Source organism: Danaus plexippus, chromosome 24 (genome assembly GCF_018135715.1).
Source record: "Danaus plexippus chromosome 24, MEX_DaPlex, whole genome shotgun sequence".
Classification (NCBI taxonomy): Eukaryota; Metazoa; Arthropoda; class Insecta; order Lepidoptera; family Nymphalidae; genus Danaus; species Danaus plexippus.
Genome location: NC_083552.1, coordinates 21,588 through 47,324, shown reverse-complemented (window position 1 = coordinate 47,324; position 25,737 = coordinate 21,588).

The following is a 25,737-nucleotide window of genomic DNA, read 5'->3' as shown; positions in this document are numbered from 1 at the left end:
GTGAAGATTTAATGATAAAGATTCAAATTAAAATCTCTGTCAATTGACATTTCATATCCTAAAAGTGTAACGTTCTCTGTAGAAATTTAAATTAATAATATATTTTTATTTTCTTAACACTCCAAATAAATTAAAACACCGAGTTGCATTTTTGTTTCAAAGTTAAAAATATACTAACCCTGTGAAAGCAACATTGGTTTCTTAAATATAAAAAAAATTACGAACCTGGAACAGTAGCGGTGGTATGCAGTTGCATCTTTTTGGCTTATCCACAGACCTTAGTTAACTGGCACAGCAACCATAGTTATAATATTGTAACAAGCTAAGATTTAATGAGCAATATCAACACGGTATTTAACAAAAAACACAAATATTTTCTTTATTATGTTGAAGCTCCTCTCCCTGCAACCCGATGGACCCGGCACCCGCACGGTGAATCCATTGCATGCTAAGAGGTTTTGTCTCATTTAAAACGACTGCTCGGAGAGTCGGGTTGACGCTGGAAAGATAGCTGATGCTGGAAAGACAGATGGCCCTGGAAAGACAGATGACCGCTGGAAAGACAGCCGAGGGCAACGGCCTAACAAGCCCAGCCCGGGATTTACGAAGCTAAAAGTCCTAAAAAGGAAAAAACCCCTAGGACAGTCCGAAAGAGGGGCGAAAGATCTGTCCACCGTTCGATGTAAACGGCGAAAACGGCGCGAATACGGATTTGAAATGCCCTACGTGCGGGAAAAATTACAAGAGACGAGCCTGGTACATTAAACATCTAAAAACACATAATGGTGTTGAAGCACGACAATCGTCGGTAAGTTCTTCAACTTTCACTTCGGATAGAGTTGACCCTCATGTATCCCATGGTGAACCATTAACTGGAAACTACCAGGAGTCCATTGACATCCGGACACGTCTTAGCATTCCAAACATGAAACAATCGACTGGGAAAGTTCACGACGACAATAAGCGGTCCTGTTAGAGCATCCGGACTCGAAGCAGGAATTAAACTCGCGAGTAGAAACTTTTCAAAATACTATTTACGACTACTTTAACGAGCAATATCCACCTCGAAATCATTACACTCGCCAAAATAAAGACAATTCTTTCAAGATATAAATGAGGAGGAAAAAACGGGAATTAATAAAAAATCTACGTTTAGCCAAAGCCCTAGGCAACAATCACCTTAGTCATCAACTAGCTAGGGCGGTAAAATCAGTTCTAAAATTAATTCAAGGAATATCAGTGCAAACAGCAGAATATCGCGATAAAAAAAGTGTAACAATAAAAGTGTAAGACTCTATAAGGATCCCAACGAACTAAAACCTGGAATTCCTCGTATCGATTTCCACGGCATTCCACCAATGCTAGATGAAATATGTATTCAGATAAAGAAAAAATCGTCTAAATCTGCACCGGGACCCGATGGTATCCCATTTATAGTCTAAAAAAAAACTCCATCGGTTCGTAAACATCTCATAAATATATAAAATCTGGTCAAGGAAGCAAATCCCGGAGTGCTTCGGGAAAGAAATTTTTGTCCTCATTCAAAAAAAAAGATCGAGTCACAGATCCGAAAGATATAAGACCGATAGCCTTAACAAATACTATCCAAAATCTTTTTCTCACTTCTACAAACGAGAATGACGCGATTCATGCTCAGCAACAGGTATTTTAGGCCAAATTACCAGAAAGGGTATTTACCTGGAACTTATGGATGCCTAGAACACAACACTTTGCTGTCGGAGAGTTTTAAACATGCTAGAAAAAGCGAGAGGCAAATTACAGTTTGTTGGATAGACTTAGAGAACGCGTTCGGGTCGATACAACACGAATTGATGCTATTTGCTCTAAGATGGTATAACTTTCCACCCCTAATTAGTGATATGATCGCGTCGTATTACTCAAAATTATAGTTTTCTATAACAACTAAAAAAGCCCATTCAAAAACTTTTAGTTACAAAGTAGGACTATTTCAAGGTTGCTGTTTATCTCCAATTGTATTTAATATTGTAATTAACATCTTAGTAGATAAATTAATCAGCAACGAGACAAAATGGGGGTATCGGTTCATGTTTAATAATAATACATTTTAGCCTTCGCCGACGATCTCGCAATACTGACACGTAACCCCAAATACTGTCACGTACTATTAGATGAAGTGGATAAATTCTGTGAGTGGACCGATGGATAAAGGACAAAACCAAGTAAATGTCACTGTCTGTGTCTCGGTAGGTGGAATACAAGATACACCTCATACGATCGGGGATTAACGTTAGGCGATCAATGCTTTTCTACGGTTACAGAAAATGCACCATTTAAATTTTTCGGTCGGAAGATTGATAATATAGGTCGTACGCCATCTTTAGAAGGTATAGTAGATAGCTTGTTAAACGATCTCAACAAGGTAGATAGCCAAATGATCAGTAACGTTAAAAAAGCTTGGATCTACGATATTTACCTAACTCACGTTTAAATTGACCTTTCCTCGTCTATGATTTTAATAAAACCCCTTTGTCAAAGTTAGATGCAGGCGTCATAAAGATGTTGAAGTTGCGGCTCGGGCTCGTGCTAACGGCTGAAGCATCGGATTTATTCAGGGATCGCAATAGTTTTGGGATGAGTCTATAAAGGCCTTCGGAGCTCTATAAACACCTGAGAGTTTCCAAGGGATATATCCTGGGGAAATCCCATGATGACGTCGTTACATCGCTCCCAAAAGACAAAGATGCCCCAGAGCTAGAGTCAAGGCTTCAATTCCACTAGCAGTTTATGATAGGAGCACAAAGTAACAGAGTAGGGTTAGGATCAAGTAAGAAAGTCTAAGATACGGATATATTGAAGTCTTTTATTCGGCAAGACGAGAATGATAAATATAAGATCCATGCAATGAGTTTAGAAATGCAGAACGAGTGGTTAGACATAGGAGATTTTTGCATCTCAGTAGCACTAAAATGGCGCACCTTAATCCATGATGCACAGATTAAGCGATATCGCGACATATGTCGCGAGCAGCTCGAAAAAGTTGATTTTACCTAATCCTTTAAAACTTGTGCAGGCGGAATGTGTCGTGATGTCGATCATAAGCATCTATTGGATGATTTGTACTCACAAATTGTTGCTACTCTTACCGGAGCAGCTGAACTTACATATGAGGGCCCTTTTAATAGTAAAAAACGCGTAATCGGCTGGAATAAACATGTACGTGAGGCATATGAGAATGCACATAGTAAGTTCCGTGATTGGTTGCTTATGAACAAACCAAGGCATGGCCAGGCTTCGGACGACATGCGTGAGAGTAGAAAGATTTTTAAAAGTAAATTAAAATGGTGTCAAAAACATGAAGATGAAATTAGAATGGACATTATTGCCTCACACAGGTCGTCTCCAAGTTTTGTTAAATTTTGGAAAGCAACAAACAAATTAAATGTGAGGACTGGTCGACCTGCGACCATAGGGGGTTACAGTGAGCCAGGAGGGATTGCCACTACGTTCAGAAGTCAATTTCAAATAACTTATCCCTTGGGCCAATGAATGATGCTGAGACCATTACGGACACACCTTTGAGTTTTTCTGCTGCTCAGGTAGCAGAGACTATTAAAAGAATGAACAGAGGTAATTCGCCTGGTCATGGTGGTCTCAGCATTGAACATCTAAGACATGCGGGGGTTTATCTACATAGAGTATTGGCGATGTTTTACTCCTTGTGCTTAAAACATTCTTACCTTCCAGCCGATATGATGAGAACGGTGGTGATCCCTCTGGTTAAAAATAAAACTGGAGATGTTTCTGATCAATCTAATTATAGGCCCATATCACTAGCCACGGTACTTGCTAAGGTATTGGACAGTCTGATAGACCAACATTTGAATAAATATTTGAATATACACGACGCGCAATTTGGATTTAGACCTGAACTCTCAACAGAAAATGCAGTTTTGTGTTTAAAACAGACTGTCAAATATTACACGAGCAGGGGTACACCGGTGTATGCCTGCTTTTTGGACCAGAAATCAAAAGCTTTTGATTTAGTTTCTTATGATTTTTTATGGACGAAACTTAGAGAAGCGGGTTTACAGCCGGAAGTTCTTTTTTTATTTGAAGTATTGGTAACTAAACCAGAACAACCTTGTAAAGTGGGGTGAAACAATGTCAGACTCATATCGATTGGAATGTGGAGTGAGGCAGGGGGGAATAACCTCGCCTAAGCTGTTCAACCTTTACGTAAACGAACTAATAGTGGGACTTAGCAGCAAACCAGTCGGATGCTGGATAGACGGCGTGTGTGTCAATAACCTTAGTTACGCAGACGACATGGTTCTGCTGGGTCCTACGGCTGGTTCTATTAGGTGTCTCTTAAAGATTTATGAGAAATATGCATTAAAACATGGCCTTACGTACAATGTCAATAAAAGTGAGTACATGGTCTTTGGGAACCGTGGAAGGGTAATTGACTATGAACCGGTTTTAAAACTAAATGAGAAACAGTTAAGTCAGGTTAAAGTATTTAAATATCTTGGTCATTACATTTCCGAAGATCTCAGAGACCACGCAGATATTGAACGTGAACGAAGGGCACTTGCCGCCAAATGTAATATGCTTGCCCACAGGTTTGCTCGATGTAGTAAAGAGGTGAAAATAACTTTGTTTAAGTCGTATTGCCAAACATTTTATACGTGTGCCCTGTGGAACTGTTACAGCAAGAAAGCACTAGACGAACTGAGAGTGCAATATAATAATGGATTCAGAGTTTTGTTGGGACTTGGACGCTTCTGTAGCGCGTCCACCATGTTCGCTGAGGCGGGTACAGGTGACTTCTTATCTATAATAAGAAAAAGAACCGCACCTCTTCTTAACAGAATGCGATCAAGTCCAAACAGGATTTTGAAAATGTTCAGTGTTAAGCTGGCCGAACCTGCGCTTCAGCACTTTGTCAACGTGCTGGTGAGACAGGGTAGGCTAAGCAAATAATCTTTTTTTTTTTTCTTCCTTTCTTATTATATATTTTTTTTGTCTTATTATCATTATTTATTATACTAACATAGTTGTAAGGGAACTTCTTTTTTTTTGTAACTAACAAATGGACTGTAAATTGTCTGAAATAAACAAATTATTATTATTATGTTAGTCTTTAGTCAAAAACAAAAAAACCACAAACGAGCAATCAGTAGGTTTTGTGAGAGAGGGCATTAGGGCTATAAAATCAAATGTCAAGCCTTACTCCATCCTTAAAGCGGGTACGGTTTGGACTATAATGATGGATACGTATGAAAAACAATACAAAATCCCCGAGGATATTTGTACGTCGGCCTCCAGACCAGACATATTTATGTATTCTCGAATTTTAAAGCGCGATGGTATGATAGAACTTACGGTTCCTTGGGAAACCAACATCCCCAAAGACCATACCATCAAGGTCAACAAATATTACGAGCTCACTAACGAACTCACTCGAAATAGGTTCGTCGTGGATTTATACGCGGTAGAAGTGGGGGCGAGAGGTATAACAGCTAAATCCCTCTACAACCTACTCAAAGACTTGGGCCTGTCCAGAACTCTCATCAATTCATTTTTGGGACGTACTTCGAAGGCAGCCCTCGTAGGTTCTTTTCAAATTTGGTTAGGTAGGGAGAGGAGTTTGGACAGTGGAGGTGAGCGTTTAACGCGCGTTAGTTAGGGGCCCCTTAAATCTACACCTGGGTCGCAATTCCCAGGCACTGTTGAAGCTCCTCTTCCTGCAACGCAATGGACAAGGCACATAAGAACTCTCCTCTATAAATGTGTGGTTTGCATCAGTAAATTTGCACAGATTCCTTTTTTTGTCACACGAACCACGTACGTAAACTTCCAAGACTTAGGTACTGTACCAGCCATTAGAGAGAGGTGGTGCGTGTTATCAAAACAGATGACAGATCGGTCGGACATGTTTTTAGCACTATGGCAGGAATACTGTCCGGACCACCAGCTTTATTCACGTCAAGACTACGCTTAGTTCTCAGTATTTGTATGTTGGTAGTAAATAAACCGTAGTCAGGTCAACAAGTTGGTATGGAATCGCTGTTTTTAAAACATAACTTTCTACTGCAGTGTTGCTTTCTCCGTTAGTATGTGATATAATGTACTAGATGAGGTAGTGAGGACTTGCAGAAGTTTGTCTCGACCACTTTGACTAGGGACCAGAAAACTACTGATAGTAGGTTGAGAAGAGAATTTTGCGCCATAATTGTTATTAAGATCAAGGTGAGCGTTATTTAACGCTCTCTTTCAAGATTTAGCATCTTGGTTAAAAGCTCTCTTGTGGGAAATAACATTTTACCGTTTTTATGGTGTTTTACAGCCGGAGTTTACGGTTTTAGTCTGACATTTTCATCTTGACTCGTGAGAGAAATATGTTGATATAGACTTAACCAGACAGTATACAGAGGTTTCCAATGTGGGTGAGACGTCGATGGTATATCAGTTTAGCTGCGCAGCGTTCTTAGCAGAAGATCCATGTAATTGACTGTTTGGGCACCTACATACGACTGGTATACTCCATGATAAAAAACTCATGCATCTATATCGTGCCGCTCTAAAACGACAATCCTGTCAAGGGTACGCCAGTCACTTTACTAGCTTTGATTCTATCCAATGAACTGTATATGTACTCGTATACGAGTATGTGTGTTTCCTTTAGATTTGTGAGAATCGTATTATGATATATTGTTTTCTTTCTAATCTTTACATTATAACTGATGATATGAATAAAAATATATATAACAACAATGATTTATGGAGCAACCATCCAGTTGCTGCTATTTATGTGACACATTTGATATCTAAACATATTACTAAATTTATTATTCAATATAAAAGTATAAATTATTCATCCATGTATTTGGATTTTTTATGAATATTAAAATTTTTAAGCATGTCACTTAATATAACATTGGTCCATAAAAGTGGAAGAGAAATGTCGGAAGTTTTATTTTAAACGGTATTTTGTATTTTTTTATGAAAAAACTGCGGAAGAAATCTAAGTACAAACATAATGACCATCATAACTCAGGTCGACGACTGCTTGTGAGAAAAAAAACTTTTTTATTGGGATATTTTTGTAAAGTCGTATTTTACGAAAACTCTTAAAATCGACGAACTAACTAACTAACCTAACCTAAGACATGAAGAATAATTGTCTTTTTAAATTGAACATTAAATTTAGACGCTAACCCGAAACGAATAAAGTACATTAAGATTTGAAAGTGTTGCATCAGTACTTATTTTACTTAATTAAATAAGTATACATAATTAACTAGTATAATATTTTGTGTTATAAAAATAAGTAATGAAAATCAATAAGTCAGAGTAGTAATACATTGAAAAAGTTTTACAATGTAATCAATTGCTGTAAATTAAAAAACCAAGTCCAAGAGAGTAAATTCAAATACGGATAAGTTTTAATCTAGTTTTATTTTTATTGGATTCACATTAAGAAAATTTCATAAACCAATTAGATATTAAGGTATACAAAATACATTTTATAAAACTGTGTTGCGATTTTGTCTGAAATCGAAAGCTCAAAGGCATAAGGCAATCAACCAAAGGTTATATCATTACACAGCTTGTCTCTCAAGAGGTTTCTTAATTATTTTTAAAAAAATCCTATAAGTATGATCAAATCGGGTAGGCTCGTATCTTACGGGACGGATCTGGAATAAGTTTAAGATTAGTCTACATAAAAACTCAAATCCAAGTTAAGAAACGAAGATTGAATCGGTTTAATAAACAAATACTTAATTTATATATATCTAAAGAAAATAAAAACTAACTTAATTAGAGATCCAGGGATCGTACAGTGCCAAAGTAATTTCTTTTTATTAACCTTTATATATTAATATTTCCAGAACAGACAGTTGGTCTTTATCGGCGTCTAAACAAATTGGCCAAATTTCAAAAGTGTATGTATGTATGCTTTCATGTTTGTGCACGCAAATGTCCAGAACTACAAGTCTCATTTCAGTAATTCTTTTTTGTTTGTACTAGGTATTGTTCAACTTAGGGAGTACTGCAAGTTTTATTAAAATCGGTTCAGTAGTTTTTAATAAAGGGAATTTTCGGGAAGCATTTTGTTATGCCATTATAAATTCCAATCAATCAGTGTTAGGTCATAACGTCATCGCAACAGTTCTTGGTACGCACGAGGATTACGCGTTTGTTTTTACAGATTATTGGGATCTAGTTTATCGGTTGCGATTAATTATTAGGAACCTTTATGGACTTAACTAGTTTACACTACAACTTTAGTTAAAAAATAATAAATAAAAAAAACCGACTTCAAAATTATAATAAATAACTTATCTATGCAGGTATGTTTATAACGAATATGACAGAAGCAAAAAGTAAAAGCGCACACCTCCTGTGCTAAATAAACTTATTTTTATATACCAAGTCAGTATTTATTGAGTTTCTGGTGCCCGGAGACAAACGATAAAAGGGAACTAATTAACAAAAAACTAAAAAAGGGTGCCCGGTTAATAGGTACCAGAAACACCATTAGAATATTACCTATAGTTACCTATAACAACATATTAACTCCAGACTCATATTTAACGACGTAAGAAAACGCAAAAAATCATGACGTCACAGCACTCAGTCCCACGCACGTACTCGTTTCATAGAAAACTAGTTCTTTTTTGACAATTCGAAAAAAGTATTGAATATGTCTAGTTGTCATTTGTCAAGTACCCAATTCATTAGGCACTCTTACTTTCCCATAAAAAGTGGCAGGCAGCAACTCCACAAAACACTTAGTTGGTATGTCAAAGTGACTTTATTTAAGACATAAGTTATCCTTTTTATTTTTTACTTTTTACGTCTTTTTATATTCCTTCTAAACAAACCTACATAGGAAAGTTATTTACATACAATTCTGAAGTTCGTTTTATATATATTTTTTAATACTTAAGTATATAGGCATTATACGATTATTTATATTAAAATAATTTATTTCTATTTATATTTCGATTATTAGTTAAACAAAGAAAATGTCAACTTTAAATAAATAAATTGTTGAATGAAATTCTTTATGAATACGCTTTAATTAAACTTTAGATATTTAATTTCAATATGCAATAAATCCCTCAGAGCGCTAGACGAGAACTTACTGCTCTGTTTCTCGCTTCTTTCAAGTGAGTGCCCGATACCCAGTTTCTCTAGAGTCTAGAGTCTAGACTGTAAATCAAAGGACATTCCGACCAACAAGATGTTTGCCTTGTAAGTAGTAGTTGCGAAAATTCCTTATGCATCGTTGCCTAATCTTTACAAGTAATACATTAAAGTCGAATAATTTTTATTGTGTCAACTGGGCCAAAATTAAATTGTCTATTCTATTAAAAAATATATATATCGGCGCAAGCAGCTTCAATGACGGATGCAACATGGAAATAACTGGCATCAATTATTATAACACCTTATTGGTCGTCGTTACTAATGTTAAAAGTAAAACGAAATCAAAGAGAATAGAACTATGTTTGAATTCTGGTTTAAATATGACGTCTGGACGCACGACAGGAGACTGCAGAGTTCAGCGAGTGCGGAGCATAAAGAACCTTCGAGAAATACAAGAACATTTAGAAGAATTGAAGTTTTAAAATATCTGGAACATACTGAAACAAGTGACATTAGAGACGTCAGCGAGGCTGGCGTCCTGTCTTTAAAATAATGAATTTATAATAAAATCCGATATCAGAAGTGGGATCGCTCCTGTGATCAGTTACTGCCGGTCTTAGTGTATTTGTTAATCCTGATCCAGCTCAAAATAATAATCATCGGGAGAACTTGCGTAATGAAGAACGCTCCTCAGTCTTTCATGCAAATGATGTCAACAATGCAGAGCGTGACCGAACGTTTGCTACTAGAAAAAACAAGGGATACGATTAAAATTACTAACAAGATCATATTAATTTTATCATCTTTTGATCCCGGTGATAGTGTGTGTGTTCGGGATTGATTCAAACGCATCTTTACGGCTGTAAATACGTACCAAATCAGTAACTACGACATTCGAATTAAAGTCTTTTAAAGGAGCGAGCTAGAAAGTGTGCAGACGATTGGTTAGTTGCAACATCTACACAAGAGGCATTACGTGAGACCATAGCTAACATTTGTTATGATCCTTTGAGCTAACCTCGTGTCCATGATGTATTCTCAAGAGAACCATGAGATTCTGTAGGGAAGGCTTGTGGTACCGTGACAAGACAAGTCTACACCACAGATGTGGAGAGCGTACCTCTGAACTAATCGCGTGTTACTCTTGAGCTAACCACAGGTCCTTGCTGTATCCTTAAGAATACCATGAGATGACGTAGGGTGGCCTTGGGAAGACTTGAGTAGAAAGGTACTCACTCGATCTATAAGAACTTGCATGATTTTAATATCAAACTACTAAGACCATTGCTTTATTTAAATACGACAATAGACATACTCTTCACAGTAATATTTGCACCATGTCTGGTTAACACACGGCAGTGCCTCTACAAAAACGATGCTGTAATTCAAACGAAAGCATACTCGACTCCAAAATCCTGATAAAATACATCTATTGCGAATATGACTAATTTCTGTTCCTTTTCTGCTAACCGTGGTCATGCGTTTGAATCGTGTTTCCGACGGGAATAAGGAGATCACGCCGAATTTTAATTAAATACCAACTGGTAAATGTACTCTTAAATAAAATGCAAGATCGCAGTGGTGCGTTATACAAGAATCAATTGCAAATGATATCTCTGGGTGTAGAAAACAAATCGTAATCTATTTGCGTGGATTGAGATCGGACCTTACTATTTCAATGAATAGTTAAATAGTTATTAATGTAGAAATAATTTTCTATAGTTCCAGGTTTTGAAACGACTACTGATATATTAACCGGAGCAGATTAATTACGTGATAAGAATACATGTGGAAAATTTAGTATCCTTGCCGATGTTTTGCACATACGAACAAGTCAATTATGCTTTGACAGTTTAGATTACAATTCAACAATCAGTCCGTTTAAATCGAAGTAATGCATCAACACATTCAAAACAGGATGGTCAAGGCGGAGAGAAGATACAAAGCTAGGTTTTTGAGAGACCGTGGAAGACTTCGAAATGTGGCACATGACCAGCTACGAATGTGGCACATGACCAGCTACGATGAGACTTCACAGCATCTGAGGGACGAGACAGAATTACTAAGCAAGCAGTTAGGTGGACGGTTCGCCTACCTAATAGTTATCCGGTGAGCGTATTTCATTTTGTTCAAATTGCTTCATTCAAACGCATTACCATTAATCATTGCTAGTAATGTGATTGTCTAACACTTAGTTTGAGATATATTACTATAAAAGATGCATTTGGCGTGCGGATCCGAACCATAACGATAAAAAAAAAAATAAAATAAAAAATAAAAAATAATATTGTAGACGGGTGGAGACGTCTTACGACAAACAAATAAAGAAAGAAAAAAAAAAACAAAAAAAAAAAAAAAAAAAGAATGTTGTAGACGGGTGGAGACGTCTTACGAAAAAAAAAAAAATTAAAAAAAAAATATTGTAGACGGGTGGACACGTCTTACGACAAACAAATAAAAAAAAAATAAAATAAAAAACAAAAAAAAAAAAAAATGTGTTGTAGGCGGATGGAGACGTCCTATGACATATGTTATGAATGTTCGTGTGACGCCCCAAAGCCATAAGTAGATTAAACAATATGACCTGATATTATGATTTCGTCTCACGATGAGTCGTAATAAACAACGTAACCCATACGACCACAACAAATTTGTTAACCGCAACTATAACAATATAATGTTATCTAGGTTTACTGTGGAAGTACCTAGACTACATAAGTATCTCTCTGTTATCACAGAAAACAATGCAGAGCACGCATCAGTATAACCGTATCGGCATGACTTCGGATGATGAAGCATCAATTCTTGAACCTGGCCCATCTACTCTACAAGACCTGCAACGGGTAAGAGAACATAATGAAAGCTAAGCAAGAGAGAACACATCACCAGGCAGGTGCAGAGCACGCACCGCCTGCCAGAATGGCCGTATCGGCGCAAGCAGCTTCAATGACGGATGCAACATGGAAATAACTGGCATCAATTATTATAACACCTTATTGGTCGTCGTTACTAATGTTAAAAGTAAAACGAAATCAAAGAGAATAGAACTATGTTTGAATTCTGGTTTAAATATGACGTCTGGACGCACGACAGGAGACTGCAGAGTTCAGCGAGTGCGGAGCATAAAGAACCTTCGAGAAATACAAGAACATTTAGAAGAATTGAAGTTTTAAAATATCTGGAACTTTCTGAAACAAGTGACATTAGAGACGTCAGCGAGGCTGGCGTCCTGTCTTTAAAATAATGAATTAATAATAAAATCCGATATATATATTTGTAACAAACATTTTTCAAGGTTAATGTCAAAAGTCCATCAATAATGATATTATTGTTGTCAAATTACTTTTTTTACTGTTTTATACTGTTTTTGTACATTTTGACTTTTTATTAATAAAACAAGAAAGTAAGATCGGGACTAGAATATTCTTTAAACATAAAGAATTTATTATTTACAGTACAGCCCTGACGGAATATTATCATCCAATAACTTTCTTCAGCTTGCTCTTAAAATTTGTTCTCTAAGTTGTGTTATTACGTAATAAAAGGTAACTTAAATTTTTCAGAATAGTGAAGTGGTGAATTTAAATATCAAAACGTTATTAATAATTTATATGAATCATTTTAACATAAAGTTACTTTTACGAGAGTGAAAGAGTGAAGTTCTCTTTGTTCGCAAAAATATGAAAGAGTTTCTGTTTTTGACTTAAATCAATTCAACTTTTAAATACTAAAAGTCATATTTATATATTTAATGCTCTAAAAAAATTGTTCATCACCTTTTCTCCTGTATGCAATTTAAAATGACTCATGAGGATTGACGTCAAATCATACGTAATGTTAAGTTCAACTAAGAAGTGGAAATATTTCCTCTAAACGATTCGGAAACAATAATAATATATTAAATATTATGTGCCACTTAAAGTTTAATTTCTGAAGGTGAATGAAAATAAAAATAAATTCACAAAGCTGTAGCTTGATTAGTTAGAGTGGCTTGTTCTTGTTATTGTCCACCCTCCGGGAAATGAAAGTTATTTTGAACAAACATAATGAGGCGTTTGTTGGACTGTTGTTGGAATATAAGAGCGATTTAAACGTCTCAAAGGAACTCTATTTACGTGACGTCACAAGACGATCTCATCCCATAGCCTTTTATAGAACGGTAAGTTTTAATAACACAAATCAGTAATGTCTGATACTTTTTCATTACAAACCAATACATATGTCCATAGAAGCATCTACATTGTTTCAGAGTAAAAAGTAAACTAAAACACAACACGGTTGATTACTTGAGTAACTCAACGCAACGTGAAACATCTTCAATTTACTCTGAAATAAATACTTTCCTTGTTTTCATTGCGACAATACTATATATGTATATAGAATACCCATATACATCAGGAGTATCCTTTAGAAAGCAAATCGTTGACCCTGTGTCTGTGTCTTCACGGTTTATAATAAGCTCAAACATACATTTCCAACAACTTGTTACAATATATTGGATGCCGGAATCTCTCTTATTTAGTATACCTATATTATTCCTATGTCAGAGCATATTTCGCACTATCTTTTAATATTGACTTGTTCGACGGAATGGCGTCCAAAAGTTTGGAATAATTTATATGATGTGTTGTTATGATGCTTCAACTTTAGGTAAACTTTGAGGGTCTATATTTTTGGGGAATGTTTGGGGCGACGCGCGATTATTATGAGTAGTTTTGGTTCGTAATGTTTACGATCAAAAACAAAACCGCGCGTGAATCGTTTCTTTAAACCAGAACATAAACATTTCGGCAATAGAATGAGGTTTGTAAATCAGGGAAAATTTAAAATGTGTACAAAATTTTAAATAATTATTAGTTTTAAACCAAGTATTATAAAACGAAGTAACTTGCCTTCCTCTAAAACATTTATATAGTCCAACTATTGTCTAACCTTCAGCAACTTGTTGAGGGCTATACAATAGTTTCTATTCTGGCAAGTGCAGCGTGTTCAATGTATACTTCGAACTGTTATGTCCTGCTTATGGTCTTGTTAGGAGTCCATTCTTTAGAACTAAATATCACCTTTTATAATCCCACACGGAACTTTTTCTTATAACTGGACATGATATTGAGAAATCAACAGTCATTGACTAATTTATTGCATCATATTAATCAATGTTAGTGTTGTTAATTAGTTATTTTTTACTGTTTACTGACGAAAGTGTTACAATTTTTTGATTTCTCTTGTTTTTACAACATCATTCCTATAAATAATCGATGCAACTTAAAACGTGATCTGAACCGATTCAAGTATCTTAAGATACAAACGAACCTTAAAGAAAAATTTACAATTAGTAGTATTTAAAGAAACGCATTCAAAAGAAAATATATACACTGTTTGTGTATGATACTAGAACCAGTAAAAGCATCTTCATTCGTTTTTATTATTCTATTTGAAACAGTCGTTACAGTTTGAGTATTCCACACCTATGTCAATATTGGCTCTTTCATAATATTATTGCATCCAGCATTTTAAGGCAATAAGGTACCGTAGGAAACCGGAGTGGACAAGACTATTACAAAAGGAGTCACCTACAAACCTCAGCACCTATATAAACCTTAAGACCGGACTTTCATAGAGATTTGCTCTTTATTCTGTTAACACAGCTGATGTCTACTAATTATTCTCTCTCAAACAAAAAAAAAATGAGAAACGGGAAAAAAAGGGTATACATTCTTATGTTATTGATAGTACCGTGAATGCCTTCTATACAGGTCGTGCCAATATCCCTCGTTATGTTAAGAAACTTACTAACAACTTGTGTCTGAATACTCTAGCCAGGGTCTGTACTTGGGGGTCGGGATAACTTGGTTCATTTAACCCCAGCAAAACACAAGTTTAACTCTAAGAAAACAGCAGTTTCTACGATCTCAGAATTCCAGAATATTCATCTAACAAGATCTTAGAGTATTTATCCTTGGTATCGAAATCTCTAGCGACGTTCAATTCCTGAGTAATTTGAAAACATGATCAAGTTGGCCTCCAAGAAACTTAACGTGCTGCATAGGATCGGAAGTTCATCCTGGGACAACTTTTATTTCTTCATAAAGCACAAGTCTGACCCCGTATGGTGTACTGCTCTCATTTTGGGCATTGGGCACCAGTACACTAACTTGGACTTATTGACTCCATTCAAAAAACAGCTGTGATAATTGTCTAAAATGCCGTTCTCATAGGAAGTATTAAACCGTAAAATCTCAAAAAACTCCCTGTCTCCCTATATGTCTTCTACTGACTATATAATGTGTTTATTCTGAGAAACTACTTTGCTTTAATTGCCCACTTTTATCATATCACCCTTGGCCAATGGTAAAGAGTTCAATGTCACACCTTGACTCCCCAATTGTCATGTACAGTGCAGGAAGACAGGAATTTCCTCCAGCTAATTGTGGTGCTATAGAATAAACTCCCAGCTAAGGTTTTTCTAAAGAACTACTGTATGATGTTTTTAAAGAGAGGGGTGAAAGTAAACTTGATGGGTCAAAAAGGCACAAGCGACCCCCAATTCATTGCAAGCGTCCATACGCTACCATCATTCATATAATTAACACAAAAAATATATTCAATATTGAATAGAATCCCCTGACTGACGTCGCTCCCAGGGCATTAACAGCACATTAATTTATATACTTGATATTAATATATTGCATATCTTCAGGGAGTATAAATTTAAACTAATTAAACTCTGTGCAACTAAAAGAGCGAAATTAATATAACGATAATAATAACTTACATGTGATGCCATCTATGAGTCACATGCACGAACTAATATCTATTGTAATTAAATTTCAGTCTTATTGTAACAGGGTTCAATGTCTTATATTATGACTGAAGTAATATTTATTATAGTAGTTTCTATCTGTACGAACCGTAAACAGAGATTAAGTAAATCTTATTTGAAACTAATTTTATTGTTATTATATGAAAATTACAAATATTTACAATCGTCCAACCGATTATTTTAAAGTATCCTATGAATCTCAGCATTATTAGCTCGAGTCCACTGATCCCCTTCATCAAGTTATTGGCTCAATTCATCTCGTAGAACCTGAATGGCTTGAGTTTGTACGACTGTCCTTTCAGTAGGAGCAACTTCTAAGATTTTAAAGATTACGTATCAGTTTCGATATTATACACGAGAGTGTTATCTTCTTTTAATAAAGATATTTTTTTAATTTATCTTTGTATGAACAGATTAAGATTTGTAAAATGTCCTATAAATTTATGTTAAGTTGTCAATACTATAAGCTGGTCATTGTACCTAATTAATATGTAAAATAATTTAGAGACAGAATTGTAATATAAAAATTAAGGAAGTCCGGAGGTCCGGTTGTCGTTGACATCATATTATCTGAGAAGTAGCGTTACTGCCTTTCGAAGGTTGCGTTCTAAGTAAAACATGAATATTTTATGATCAGAGCGAAGCTTAACTTCTTCCAACAAGTTTTTATTACGAAAGTTAGTCTGGAAGATATTTTCGTTTAAAAAACGTAAGATGCGTTGATGAAGTTTTTTAATCAGTCGTCGGTTTATGTTTGACAAACAGACTTAACAAATAGAAATTAAAAAAGGACGTCACTATTGAATATCTCAAACTTTTCTAATAGCGCTTTAGGTCGGGCCTGTTGTGCGTGTTAAATATAATGAGCTTTAGTAATTAGGTCCAGTGAAAGTAATTAAAAATATAGTAATTACCGGAGTAACTAGAAGAAGCAAGATAAATTTATTTCCTCTTTTAATACGATCCTTATTTGTTTCTTTTAGTTGTTTTTTTCAACATCATATATGCATTGAATTATTTCTCCGTACCTCATTCGCTACACACACGCGTTTTTGTCGTCGTTTAGGCCCTAAAAAGGTCGTTTACTCACCTGAGGATAAAATCATTAATCTTTTTTCATAAGTAAACTGTGAGCTGGATGCTCAAATGCAACTAGCCATTTTACCTCACAAAGTTTTAACCGAGTTTGAATGAAAATGTTTTCTCGTAAAATCAGCTTACAGTTATACGTCGACACGGGTTTCAGTTTGAATTCAAAATACATTCTGTATTGTTAGTGGAAGGTTTTACGTGAAACCTTTTACGGGGTTAGTAGAGTATTTTTATTTTTGTCGATGGTTATGATTTTACAATTATGTGAATACTAATTTTCTTTTAAATATTAAAACTATAATTTGGAACGTCGCCGCGTCGTAGACGTTTATTCAAAAATATAGTATACCTGGCAAGTAAGACAAAATGAAAAATACATTGTAATTGTCTTTGTAGATTTTAAAAATAACAGTTCAAATTGATGTATAAAATAAAATAAACAGCTTTTTTTGTTATTTATGAAATAAAAAGGTACCGGTGAATATCTTTGATCGCTCCCAATATTTGTATTTTAAACTATATTATCTTATTTCTATCTAAAAAAAATAATTCGAGAGGATGATTATTATTAGTAATTAATTTGGATTATAATGACAAGGAAACAAACTGTTTTAATTAAGTTGACATACAAGATTAAGCCCTGATCGGCTGCTGGAGCAAGTGTAGAGCGAGCTTCATCCACGACATCGTTATCTTTTGAACCTTTTTCTTTAAATCTTTCGCAAGTTGAAATATTTAATTGACTTACATTAAATCAATGCCATTAATATAAAATTTTTATCTTTGAGACATTTTTATGTTTTCGGGGAACGAATAATGGAGTAAGTTGTTTGTGAGATAATGAACCCGCCTTAACTTTTAATTGTGAAACTGGAATCTCATTTCATCCGCCCCGTTAATTGCTATCACTTATCGAGTTACGGTTCACTTCCACGAGACCAGCCTCCTCCTCCTCCTCCTCCTCCTCCTTACTCATCCGGAATTATGATACAAAATTTTAAGTTTTGGTTTTAAAATACACATTCTGATAATGAATCAAAAATATATCCAATTATTCGGGTTTTTAATTTTCCAACTTGACAACATCTTTTAAAAAAAGGTATGTTAAAAGATCTCTATTCATTAAAACATTTTTATGACACTGTTATAAAGGATTACATTTAGTTATTTCATTACTAACTATTTAATTACCAAAATACGTTTTATTAAACATAGGCTGCAAGTATTTTTTTTTTCTGGAGTAATATGAAAATATTTTACATTATAAATTGTACGCACCACTCATGGGATAGTTCAACACAAGTGTAGATGAGAACGAAATAACATTGCATGTTATTTACAAGCAAAACTATATTAAAATAAATTAGTCGGAGAGCAACAGGAGTACAGACCTGTACCTTAGTAAACTTTACTCAATTTATCATGAATCTGTTTTGAATCACCTCCGGTTATTTGAACAGGATAGATTCTGAAATGGCTACAGTAGCTTAAAACACAACCACAGGCTCAGACAGATTATACAAAAGACCTAAGAGTATAACAAGCTACTATCCGGGGTTTGGAAACTACGAGAAAACCTCTAATACATCGAGGAGCTGAGGGTTTAAAATTTAAGTATATTGTATATACATATATGACGGCGCGCCGATTTTGAATTAGTTTAATAATAAACCTTATGAGTAATTCACTCGATTTGTTTCATAAAAATTATGAGCGGCCAGTTCCGAATGAGGTAGTTGTTGTCACTGAGAGTGAGGACGACCATTATGCTATGGACAGCCGTCAAACGAAGTGCACAAGTCTAACCTGTTGACTCATAATCCATTTTCATCTTATTATTTGAGAGTGTTTTTAAATACAGTTGTAAAGAAATCGAGTAGTAAGATATTGGACAGTACAAGTGTGCTTTTATTTTGAGTTCCAATCGTTACAACGCCCATGATGGATATGAACAGCCAATACCGCCATGAGGCACCATCCTGACGCTCTTATATACATATATATATATAAAGCTCATACATGATATTTAAGTAAAGGTTAGCTGAAGCTGTTGACCGCTGACTGGAAGATGTCTTAAGAAAGAACAAGCAATAACAAAGAAGTCGAGTATGGAGAAGGCCAAGGTTTATGTCATTCAAATGCCATTTGGAGCCCGTTCCGGTTATCATATGAATTGGTGACGTGGTCACTAACTGTGGATCTGATAAAATAAAAAACATTCATGAAGACTAAGACGAAAAAAATCTATATAAATTCATTGCTGTTCGTAAGTCTCGCTAAAACTCGACAACCGCTGTACCGATTTGCCTAATTGTGGTCTTGAAATATTCGTGGTAGTTCCGGGAAGGGTTAGAAGGTGAACAAATATGAAAATGATCAGAAAATAAAAAAAATCGTTTTCTTTTCATGCAACTCCGGTTATGTAGTTTAGAAATCAAGTTGAAAGAAACTTTTAAAATGAATAATTTATTAGAATTTTTATATCTTTTTAACTACATATAAATATTTTTATTTTTTTTATATTGATTGATCAATTTAAAATTTCTGGGCACAACCATAATATTTGACATTTGACAACTATCTTATATATGTCGATCCATCCTCTATGTGTATTGTCGATCGATACCTGAGGCGAATAGTGCATTTTTATATCTTTAAGATTAATTACTTATTTATTAATTACTTATTCGTATTGCTATGTCTGAACTGCATTCTTTATCGAGTGAGAATGAAGTTGATAGGCTTCAAATGTTACAAGCTCGTGCATATTAAAAACAACCACAGCGAGCGCGACGTAATGAAATTGAGCGATTCCAAAATGAAGTGCTCCTGTGACTGTGGAACGAGCTGCAGTCCACTATTATCTTCCAACAGATTACTGTGCTGACAAATCGGTAACAATTGGGTAAATGACAATATTTATACATTATTGTCATTTCTTCAATTGTTACCGATGCGTTAAAATACAGTGGTGAATCCACTGGATTATGCTGTGCTGGACGCAAAGTAAAATTGCCATAATTGGTCACACCACCAGATCCCTCACACTGTTTAATTTCTGGGATTGGTAATGGTTCTAAGCATTTCTTGACCAACATTCAGAAATACAGAATAATATTGTTTCCAGATGACATCACTGGGCGCTACACATATTATACAGGACAATTTCATGCCCACTCTCAAGGTGTAACATTTTAACACCTTGAAACACCCTAATATTTTTTTATAATATTCAAGTTTGTACAAATATATCGTAAATAAATATTTGACAAATGTTTAAAATTACAAATCCAGGGACATATTTACCACTTCCTCGAGTCACTGTTATCCTACCAGTTGAAGATCATACATTTTTTACAAATTTATTTTATAAGCAAATCAAATGTGGAAAGTGATAACTGTTGTGCTCACAATCCTACAGTGAAGAGAACCATCGTTCATGAATTACAAATGTTTTTTTTATCAGAACAACAGTTTAGTAAAGAAGTTCAAAATACATTTACATGTACTTTTGTTTCGAAATCATCTGGAGTTACCAAGGGCTCTATGTTGCCTCTGTTATTATAATAATATTAATAATTATTATTATTTAATATTTTTATAAATGATATCTTTACTTTACTTAACTGTTTGGAACCGCCAGTCCTAAATATTAAAGCGAGAGAAAAGATGCAAAAAGAATATTTTAAAAGTGTATTAAACAAACGGTATGAATGAGAAGCGACGAATAAAAACTGACATTTTATTTTGATACAAGATTTTAAACAATTTCATTAATTTAGAATGTCTATTGAATAAAATACAGTGATATTCTACAGAACTCCTCTAACATCACGTCTTATATAGACTTTTATGTTTCATTTTGTTAAACTGTTATAATTATAGCAAAAAACAGTAAGTTTTGTGTCCTTGACTTGAACAGTATTAACAAAAACTCAAATTACTTGCTTTCCTACTATTCTGTACCGTTTTTATGAAACATTATTTGGTTAACAAACATAAAATTTATTTTTTTGGGAAGTAACTTCCTACGTATTAAGTTTCTGGATCTTACGTTTTTCCAATACGACGTATTTGTGCATCAGAAATGCTTCACGTAACGTATAAATACAAATGCCTGATAATACTGGCTCTGCATTATCTCCATTTCCCTTAGGATAGATAGTATTCAGGAGAGAGCACTCTACCTAATCAACTACATCTTGGTGAAATTACTTCTGTTAATCGATATTATAGACATTGTGACTAACCTTGTTTCGATTGCTTATTGCAATCATCAATGATCACCTAACATATCAAACGACTATTCTTTTAAAATATTTTTTAAATCTCAGTCTTTTAAATTCTTTAAAAATTAATAAATAACTTTTCCACCTTAGCTTTTGGGATCTTTGAATTTTATTAAATTAGTCTAAAAAAAATTTAAATATGGTTAGACTTTAACACTACTCATCAAAATCTTAAATTTACAAACTAAAGTTAGGGTTTGATATGAATTTGAATCAAAACTTGGTCAATCAATACTACATATCGTCATCATCCATATCAATACATATTATAAAACAAAGTCCTCCGCCGCGTCAGTCTGTCTGTCTGTTCGCGATGAACGGGAAAACTACTGCACCGATCATGAAACAGTTATCACCACTCGATAGCGTGATTCTCGAGGAAAAATTTAGTATATAATTTGGTAAGTGTAAGTGTGGTAATACAAAAAGTATTTACTTGTGTCGCCATTAACAATATTTGTTGAAGATGTCGGGAAAACATTAGCAGTCTGAGAGCTTTTAACGAAAACGCTGCATAAAGCCTTTGAGATATAGCAAAATAAAATATGGTGGAGGTGTGTATCTTCTATATGTCTACAGAAAAGTCCGCGGTGGCATATGCCTATACCTTAAGGATAACATACTATATCCATAATGAGATCTAAGACTATGGCGAGTTATATTCATATAAATGTAACTAATATATTTCGGATATACTACGCGGGATTATGTAGTTTTAAAATAATAAAATCCGCGTAGTAATTCCGAAATATATTAGTTTCATTTAAATACTATATCCATTTTACAACTTTTAAAAATTGGCATTCCTAAAGCGTTTATCAGAAAGCTATTTACATAAATACGGTATTAAGTCTTATCAAAAATAAATTACTTCGTTATCAAGCCTACATCAGTATCTATAAAATACTTTTTAAATCATTGAAATCGTGTGTACCATTTGAAAGTTATAAGTTTAATAATTCTCAAAATTAAGTAGGCTATTTTATATTTTTTATGTCATGTTACAGCAAGTCGACCATGGGCTGGCTTGATCGGGGAAGTACCACCTTCTCACAGAAGATCGGCGTGAAGTAGTCTTTAATGGCTGCGTTTCGTCTGATGAGTGAGATTTTCCCACCTTTTCCTACCCCTTCATTTTTCCCTCCCTTTCCCATTTTTCCTCCCCCTCTTCCCTAATCGAGGGTGGCAACCCATCCGCAAATCTATGTTGCGGATGTCCATGGGCGACGGTACTACCTGCATCAGGTAGGCCGTCTGCTCGGTTGCCCCCTCTAGCAAAGAGAAAAAAATATATAATTTCTAATCTAAAATAAAATATGATACATATTATGTAGTAACCCAATATAGTTACGATATATTTTAATCTGCGTGTAGTTTAAGTCCTTCAGTTTATAAAGTAAGCGAAAACTGCATTTAGATATCGGTTACCAAACAGTATTCGTGTGAAAAACAAACGAGTTTAGATGAAAAGGAACGAGAGAGACGGAGTTGATAGACCCTACACGTGTCCTCAAATATTTATGAAACACTCTATGGGATCGGTTTCTGCTTCTGCATAGTACATCGGTTTCTGTATAGTACAAGAGCCGGTTCAAGTAATAACAAATACATACACAGACGTATATTTAAGATATCATCGTCGCCTTTAATGGTAACATTTAAAAATATGAAAACTTATCGTAGCTCTCCTATTTTATGAGAAATGGTGCTGTCGTAAACTTCTACATCTAGAACCCACAAATATCATTCAGAGAATTGAAGAATTTAATTATGTAAATCAAAACATTAACATATTCTAAAACGCATAATTTTAAATCGAGTGTAGCTCCTGTACTATTCCACCGAAATTCCGTGATATATTTCGCGATTAGATTCACGCGCGTACATATCGCTGTTTGTATTGCTCCGATGACAAATGTTTTTAGCAAAATGCTGCGTTCACGAATCTTTCTTGTCATTTATTCAAAGAAAACACGATAGTTCTCATTTAATATTTACTTAGATTCATTATTGGTTTTTAAAAGACTTTTCTTGGGATTTTCCGTTTTCTCTACGTTTGATTGTGTTTTTAATTTAGAACACATCTTGTAGCCTAAGTTCGATTTCTTTCCTCTCTTATTAACTATGTGTTTTCTTGTTTTATAAGATTATGTCACAGAAAATTTATAAATTTTCAAAGTAATTTTCTTTTAAAGAATATAAAAGCAAGTAATTTTTTTTTAAGTGGAGCAATATTTTTTACAAACAAGTTAAATTTAATTTTGATAGAAAGACCAATACGTTTATTGAGCTTGCAATAAATTTGTGTTATTATAAAATAAGTAAACACATTTTCGCTGATACAAGTGTAATGTTAAGTCAACTTCTTTTGGAAAGCTTTAAAATCTTTTAAGATCAGAGTTACGCTTTCATCATAATCATTCTCACAAATCCTCACCGTTAACAGCTTTAGTATCTCAATTACTACAAAGTATATTTTATTTTTTCAAAGTGGTACAGCCTAGCTGTAGTCACGTGCACTAACGTGAACGTAATCCTAGACTTTGCCTAAACAAAACAAAGCCTAGCCGTCTTTCAGTATTTTTTCCCTTTATCCTGTTTTCTTTCACAAGAAATTACCACAAGATCAAATAGGAAATAATAATTAGTGGTAGTTAATTACTTACGTTATAATTCAATATACGATATGAAACCTATACGTACTTCTATTCAACTTAAGCGGACACGACACCGGTCCCTTACTTTATCGAGTATATAAAAATCCACACCAATAAGGTAATAGCCTCGTAAAAGCTTGGTAACAATGACACATTTTTTAAACCATGTATCCGTATTTATCAACTCTTTATTGACGAAACTGACTCAGGTCATATAGGAAAAGTAAAAGGAATCTGCTTCCAATCTATCCGTATTTTTGTGCTACATTATTATGATATAGAAGGCACAAAGAGATGGAGTTAACCTATGACAGTGAGATTTTGGAGTAACGATGCATATTGTTATGTTTTCGGTTTTATCTTACTTTTTTTTTCAATAATATTGCGTTTTTTGGTGTTATTTTCATTGAAATTTCTAATTTAAGTGATCGGTCATAACTTATTCTTTCACTTTATTCTATTGATATACTGACTACACGTAGTTTTACTTTACATTATAAGAATATTTAATAAAATCGTAAACGACTTATTCATAGTATATTCGGAGAAGAATATTCTCGAGATATACGTAGAAGTAGAAGTATATTCTCTAGATATACATAAAAACAAAAGTTAAATTGATTCTTTTCTTTTTATCCAAAATATCCGAGTTCAATATGTACCAGGTAAAAGGCTTGGATAAATATAGATAAATATTATTCTAAGTTTAAATTAGCATCAATGGACCTCTGATATTTGAGATTAGACTGAGAACAAGAATCTACAGTAAGAAATGCTTGGGAAGAATATATGGAAGAACTGGGATGTGGGCCCATCTGAGATCTGAAAGCGACGGACAAAGGCTGAACTTGTGCACCTTCATGTGTAAACTGAAAAAAAATGTCATTCCCTCATATCAAGTGTACTGTCGTCTTAGCAACGGTCACATAAAAAGATTCTGTTATAGTTTATAAATCGTTTAGTATTTCTTAGGGGAGGGGGCACACTGAGGATCAAAATGATGGACAAGATCAGTTGGACACAAAATTGTGAATAGTAAGCGAGAGCCAAGCTGCAGGTCGTAGCCTACAACGACTTGATGAGTGTCAAGGACAGGGCCATGGGAGGCACTGACTCAGCCAACCACGCAATACGTTGATAACCAAGTGATAAATATAGAACCAAAAAAATTAATGGAAGGTTTAATAGTCATCTGGACATGCGTTTTGGCCCCTGCTTTAAGTCATTCTAGAAAAGACAACCGGCATACAGGAATGAACTTGACGAGGAGGATATTGGGATATTTTTAAAAAGTTTACTAATCATGCGGAAAACTACCTATAAGAACAGAACTAATATTTGTGTACATATACTACCAGTAGCCGCAACGTTATAAAATATCAATATATATAGTACACAGAATTAATTAAAGTAATCATGATCATTATTTAACGAAAAACATTTAAAAAATTACTATAAAAACGGCAAATCAGGTTCCTGAAACATTACAGGACAAACTTTAATATCATATGGTCCTGAGTCTACAAGACTGATTTATTGTATCAGAGGCATACTTTAATTGACAAAATTCGTAAATGAGGTGACCTGAGACTGAGGCAACAGCTTTCAGGCATTTTCTGATGACGTGGTACTCGTTTTGTTTGGTGACACAGCTCAGGAGCTACAGAGAAACGCCAACTGAATATGAGAGTATGGTGACATGAACAAATTAAGACTTTCTTCTTTTTTTCCACAA